Raw genomic sequence first — 6,702 nt, forward strand, 5'->3', positions numbered from 1 at the left:
TGAAAGTGAAGTGATACATATTCCACTTCGCTGTCAGTCAACGCTGGCCTTGCAAACAGCTTGCAGGCTGCTCTCCTGCTGGGTTTGGTGGTCCAGGAGCCTGCAGACCATGCTCAGGGATGAATATGAGCATCATCTGTGTGTGAATTCACACTTAGAATCTCACAACCTATACAAACCTTGACAGGCTGGCTTCAGGGGTGCCTTGGGCTTGCTTTTCCAAGGGACATCCCATATAAACACATGGCCTCCATGTGCCTTTATGAAAGAAAGATGCCATGTCCTGGCTGTAGGATGCATAGTGGAGTCCCTTCTTGCTGTACTGAATGCTGAAAGTCTCAATGGAAAGATGGTGAAATAATTCATCCATTGTATAGAACATCTTAATTGCTATGTGTCAAGGGAATCCATCAGAAGCATAATCTGGTTTCAGTGGGTTGAGGTCTATGAAGGTCCTGGCTGCCATCTAGTGGAGCCGTGATGTGTCTTTAAATTAAAATAAATATATAAATAGTACACATGGGAATAACAGAAAGCTAACCTGTAACCTGTAGGTTAAACAGCCTCATGACTTGAGAAAAAGTCATACAAAACTAGAGTAGCTTAGACACCAACGAAAGTGAGGGCAGAACCACATCATGCCCACACAAAATAGGGGATCAAGGAACACTGAGGTTGTCTTGCCCACCCTTTTCAAAACAGTTTGTGTCACCTCTCTCTGCTCAGTGGAAAGCCACACAAGGGTTTTCATTCCTAACTAAAGAAAATTTGAGCTGTTTTCAGAGTAATAATACAGTATTTTGATTCCCCCACCCCAGCTTGTTTTCTAGCACCTGCACTGTGCAACTCAACTGTACCTTTCTTTGCCAGAAAAGGTGGCAGATATTTTCATTGAAAGTTCGCTTTACAACTCTCTGACCAGCACTGTTTGTTCGCCCTCCTAGCAGGTCAGAACATTAGCAGGTCTGGCCTGCACCTCGTCACTGATGGTGGCCAGGACTCACACCTAGGGAGGAGAGCAAGTGTAGGGCAGGTGTATGCTCTGCTTCCCTGAGAACCTCCCAGACTCCCTGCTGCCTTGGCATTTCCCAAATTTTCTATTCTTTTCTCCAACCTTGTCTTGAACTCGCATGAACTTTGCATGGCTGGCAAGGCTTTCAGTGTTGTGCAGGGAGTGAGGGAACCTTTCGGGGAAAAAAACCTCTCACCTGCACACTGACACTGTTTTCCTCTAACAAGCTTTCATGTTCCCTTATGAAATTTTACTTTGTAGACCCCACTGGATACAAAAGCACAGTTTACACAACATAAACAGAATGTCATGTGCTTTTTCTCAACAAGCTGATCTGGACTCGGTGATCTGCTTTACACATTATTATTGGTTCAATAAGGAGAGAGAAAATCCTTAACCTCTTAATGCACTCGGTGTGGGTTGGCTGTGGATAGTTCTCTAGTCTCTAAAATCACTTCAAATCATCAGAAATAATTGCTGTTACCAAAAAAGGTGTTCCTACAACTGCCTGTGTGCTGGTATCAGCACTCATGCAGACATAGTCCATTGGATCAAGGAACTTTATCTGGCTAGAAACCAATCTGAGTTGTTCAAATAAAGCTTGTGTTTGGGCAGGGCAAGGGAGGCACTAACTCACTCATCATTTCTTAACCTTGGTTAAGCTGCAACAGCTAGAGGTGAATTCCATTCCTAATGTAATGTTGCCATTCTAGCTGTTTGTCCTGATCCCGAGGAATCCAGCTTAGTCATTTCTGCTTCATCCATTGTTATTGAAAAATGGGGAAAAGGTGCTTCGTCCCACCTCCCTACCACTGCTCTATCAAACATCAAGGTGAAACTTGTCTCAGTTTTCCATCTATGCTGTAACAGATAGCTGCTACAAGAAAGAAATACTTTTTTCTCATATTTTAAATATGCAAAAGGTGGTGAGAGATCGGTCTGACTCGAGTCAAACCTGGGAAAAGGAAATGGATACCTATAGCCCTCCAATCTGGAAGTGAATTGACCAGAAGAAAGGACTGTATAAACTCAGCTTGGAGCGAGGAATGTCATCATCATCTAGACAGCTCTGCACATGGCCGACTTTGGTACAGATAAAATGGTCTGTCAAGTTAAGTGAGCATAATAATAGAAATAAAGAAACATGAATTTATTGCAGACGTTTGTGTGTAGACTGCAATATTAAGGATTTATTGTAGGTGCTCCTCTTGCTTTAAGAAAGGTATTTATTGTCCACTTGATATAGCAGTTTTGTTCAATCATATACAAAATGACAGGAAAATCTTATTGCTGCATAAAATTACAAATATTTTTTACCTTTCTTTTCTTGTATTGTAAAAGGTTAATATATACTAAAAATTGATAGCATTTGAAGAAAAACATAGTAGAAATAAGCATTTCCAGTCAATTAATATTATGTCAGGAAATATGAACGTGATTTTTTTTATTTGTGACTAAACAACATTGGTGTTCTGCAAGCATAAAAATCATGAAATATTCATAGAAACTACAATTCTGTTTTTAAGCTCTTTAGTTACAAGATTTTCATAGTATCTTAGAAAATCATTTTCACTAACCAAAAACTTCACCATTATTCTGATGTATTTTGCAGTAGGCAAGATCTGATTAAAAGCCTTATTCTTTATGGATTACTGCAAGACATTCACCTTAAGGATACCATATCAATATCTTAATTTGATAAACTGAGAGTACCATTCAAGCGAGACAGAGATTGTGTAGATTTAATTGTCTCTCTTGCAATCAAAGCTGATGTGGATTACGCATGTCTGATCTCAGTTTCGATTTCCAGACCTCTCCTTGTTCATCAGGGAACAGTACCATTATAATTAAAAGATGTTTCATGCTTGTTCTCAATCTATTATAGACATACAGGGACATCTCCATTTTCCAACAGATACGTACAGGCAACACAGAAGGTCTGAGATCTTAATACATGGAAGGCTATTAGGTACAAATTGGTTTAGATAACAGATTTTGCCAGTAGATTTCTTACTAGAATAATCAGTCTAAAGATCACTGAACACTTTGGGCCACTTCTAATAGCTGTATGTTTTCTCTTCCCTACAGTGTCCTACAGTAAGGTCAATGTCATTATCACTGTAGGACAACCCTTGACAGAGGTACCAAGTGTTCACTGTATTACAACCTGAATACAGCCTAAATTATAATTCAAATAAAGCGAAACACTGAAAAGCTGCCCTTGCTTCACTCAAATCTGAAATTTTTTCATGATGTAAAACCAATAATAATAACCTTGCCTTGATGTTAGATAAACACAGAAGAACCACAAATGTTAACTGTTAGTCATTATATGATGTACCACTTCATTTTGTCAATATAAAATATAAAATGTATAATGCTAGTAAGGAGAGATTTTGATTGTCATTGGGGATCGGAGAAATTGCTATTGATTGCCATTGAAGTTATTAATAGTTATAATGTGTTCAGAAGCAATGTAAGCCACTAAGCTAGACAGAAAAAAAACAGGATAAAAAGGGTGATTGTCTGACAGAAAAGAGAAAAAATTGAAAACAAAACTATGGATAAGAGCCTAACAGAAAATACTGCCTGAATGTGTAATGTAGAAGAAACTAATTAAATACTCTACAGTGAGATATTTTTATTTAAAAAAAAAAATAAAAAAAAGGAAGATGAGGTCTTTAGCGATGCCGTGCTGTCAAAAATATTACTTATTTTTAGGAATCTGGCAGCTGTCTTTGAGTGTAGAAGAAGAAGAGTTAAAGAATGCCATACAATTGATTGTGATAAAACATAAAAGCCAAGTCTAAGTGACTTAACTTGCACCTAAGCTGGCAGAAACCTGACAGTTGCACCTAAAACTGCTGATCTTTTTTATTCTGCAGCCTGTGGTGAGATCATCTCAGCCGTCGCACCTGGGAGCTTTGTTTTATTTCTGTCTTTACTCATTGCAGTGTAAACTCTGTAGCAATTTACACACCCTGCGAATGCCTCTCTGTCTTCAGGTCAATTTTCCATTGCTCTGGCCCTACTCCAAATGAAAGTAAATCATACTTAGCAAAATTTATTCTTCAAAGGTTAAGGAGTTTCTGCTACTCACGCTTTTCCTACTTGTTTTATCAGAGTTTGCATGTGACAGACAAGGACTTGCAGAAACATAACCTCATGCCATAAGTGTGCACATGCTCCTAAGCTACTATTATGCTCAATAAAATATATCTAAATTCAATGCAATTCCCTTCCTGAAAAGCTGAATTGCCTAAGTTTTTAGATTCTGCTTAACACTTTATATTCAAGATTGAATTTGCTAAAAAGATAATGTAACCATAATAACCATGCCATAACTCAGTCATAACTGATATTAATATTCTAATTAAATAGTTACAGTCATGTCTTCTGGTTTCAGCCACTTGTTTCCAGTTTCAGCTATTCCACAGGAAAGTATTCTCCCTGTAGTAGCTATTTATTTCAGGAAGGAATGAAATACTCTCTGTTCAGGCTAGAAAAAGCTGAGATGACTAGAAAAGGACAAAGACCTAGCATTTGTTACCCCTATTCAGGTAAGGATGGATGCCACAGATACTTTAATCCAGCCAAATAATTGCCCCTGTTATATAAGACACAAAGCCAATGGTAATTATTTGGACAGACTGCTGGTATTTTTGATACAGATGGATCTGGAGCCAAGCCCTTAGTGCAGGCTTCTATAAAACAAAGAGCAAGGGCCCTGAGAAGTCCATGTATGCATGTGCCTTCATGTCTGTTACATGTCCATTTAATGTCAGAGTCATCATGGTAACACCATTTCAGAATCACAGAACTTAATTACAAGCCAGAAAATCCATTTGATACAGTCAAGACTTAACAAGAGTCTTATTTGACATGTTACATCACTGCTCAAGACATGGAGGTAAGAAAGTCCCATCACACATTCAAAAATCAGCTGAGGCAGAACTGGTCCAGCATAAGAAAGAATTTTATTTGATTTTTATTGCCTCTTTTTTAATCTTCCAGTTACGGAGCATGATGACCTTCAGAGTAAATTTGCCACTTCATGGTTAATTATACAACAGAAATGCAGCAGCTGTAGGAAATTTTCTATCTAAGTATTTATGGGTGGAGATGGGTAAAATTTAGAGGTCTTAGATGAGCTGTTACCCCAGGCTCTGTTCTACCTGATAGAGACTGTGATCTTTTGGAGGCTGAAAAACATCTAACTCCCGGAAAGAAGATGCATTCAACTGCCTTGACGCTCACGCTTACAGGTTATGCCATTTTTTGCCCATTAGCCGGATGCTATATGACACTGAAAGCCCTATAAACTCATCTGTCTGTTAGTCTCTTACTTTCAATAAATCACCAGCCATTCAACATGTGCTTCCATCCAGCTCACCCTGAATCCTTCTGGATAAAGGAAGGAAACCAACATAAAAAATATCTTGGGCCCCACATTGCGATAGGTGTTCCAAAGAGCCACTGCAGAAATAGAAATAAACACCTTCCTCCTGCTGCTCCCTCAGACTCTTCTCCCACCCTTAAATCTGATTTCAGCTATTGAGGTATTTTTTTTCACAGACAAAAGAAAAACAAGGAGAAAAGCACTTTTATTTTAATTGAAAGACGCCTCCTTGGCCATCTGCTTTTGCATGAAAACTAGATGACAGAACATTCCACATCTTCGACTTAGCTTTAATTACATGGGTACAGCAAAGGAAAAAAGAAGGCAAGCCCACTTTCCTCTGTTATAATTTCTGTTGTTTAATTGGACTTGGCAGCACACTGAAGTGTCCAGAAGAGCAGGGTGAAAGTGAATCGGTGTAATAGTCCTCACTGTTTGGTACAGTTTGGTTTTTTCACTCCTTTCCAAGCTCTGATGTTCCCATCAAAGAGGTTAATCAATCCATTAATCTACAGGACAACCATTGGGGGGAAAAAAAACACAAACCCAACAAAACCAAACACAAAACCCCTCAAGTACAAACACTGGGAATGCAAGTTTATTTTCAAGCTTCTGCATATTTTACAACACTGGAGAGCAAAAACAGTCCCACAAGAAAATACTTGAGTATTCCTAGCAGTCTCCTAGGTCTCTCTTTCTGTGGAAAACTTTGCTTTTTTTTAAAAAAAAAAAAAAAACTTGCTTGCAAAGAGCAGTTATTCCTTAATGATTATCTTCTGGAGCATTGTCCTTTCCAACACCTCTGCTTCCTGCTGCTTGGCTATGAGAAATTTGCTAACCTCTAGCTACTGAAATAACATCAGAACATGAGGCATATCAGGGTTTATTGTGAACTTTGAATCTTTTTGCTTCCAAAAAGATAATATAAGATAATATAACTTCTTAGTCATGGTGTTCCAGTTCAGCAAGACATTTAGCTTCTTAATTGTGTGTCTACTGAATCAAAACAATGAACAAAGCTTGAACAAGCTGGATAGACTCTAGCTCCCATTGCACCAGGCTTGAACTCCACTTTCCAGAGCTGGTCATCTGTGGTGTCCTGTAATAGTACTACTGGTGTCCACTCCCCAGGCACATGATGCTATATGGTTCATCAGTGAAAGCATACGGGAAGCAAACCAAGAAGAGGTGATTTTTGTTTGCTGTGATGCACAGTATATCAGTCAGAGGGTTATTTTGTATTTAGAAGGCCAGTCTGTTTGCTACTGCAATGCTTTAATGCTTTTCCTGC

Source organism: Falco cherrug, chromosome 4, assembly GCF_023634085.1.
Source record: "Falco cherrug isolate bFalChe1 chromosome 4, bFalChe1.pri, whole genome shotgun sequence".
Taxonomy (NCBI): domain Eukaryota; kingdom Metazoa; phylum Chordata; class Aves; order Falconiformes; family Falconidae; genus Falco; species Falco cherrug.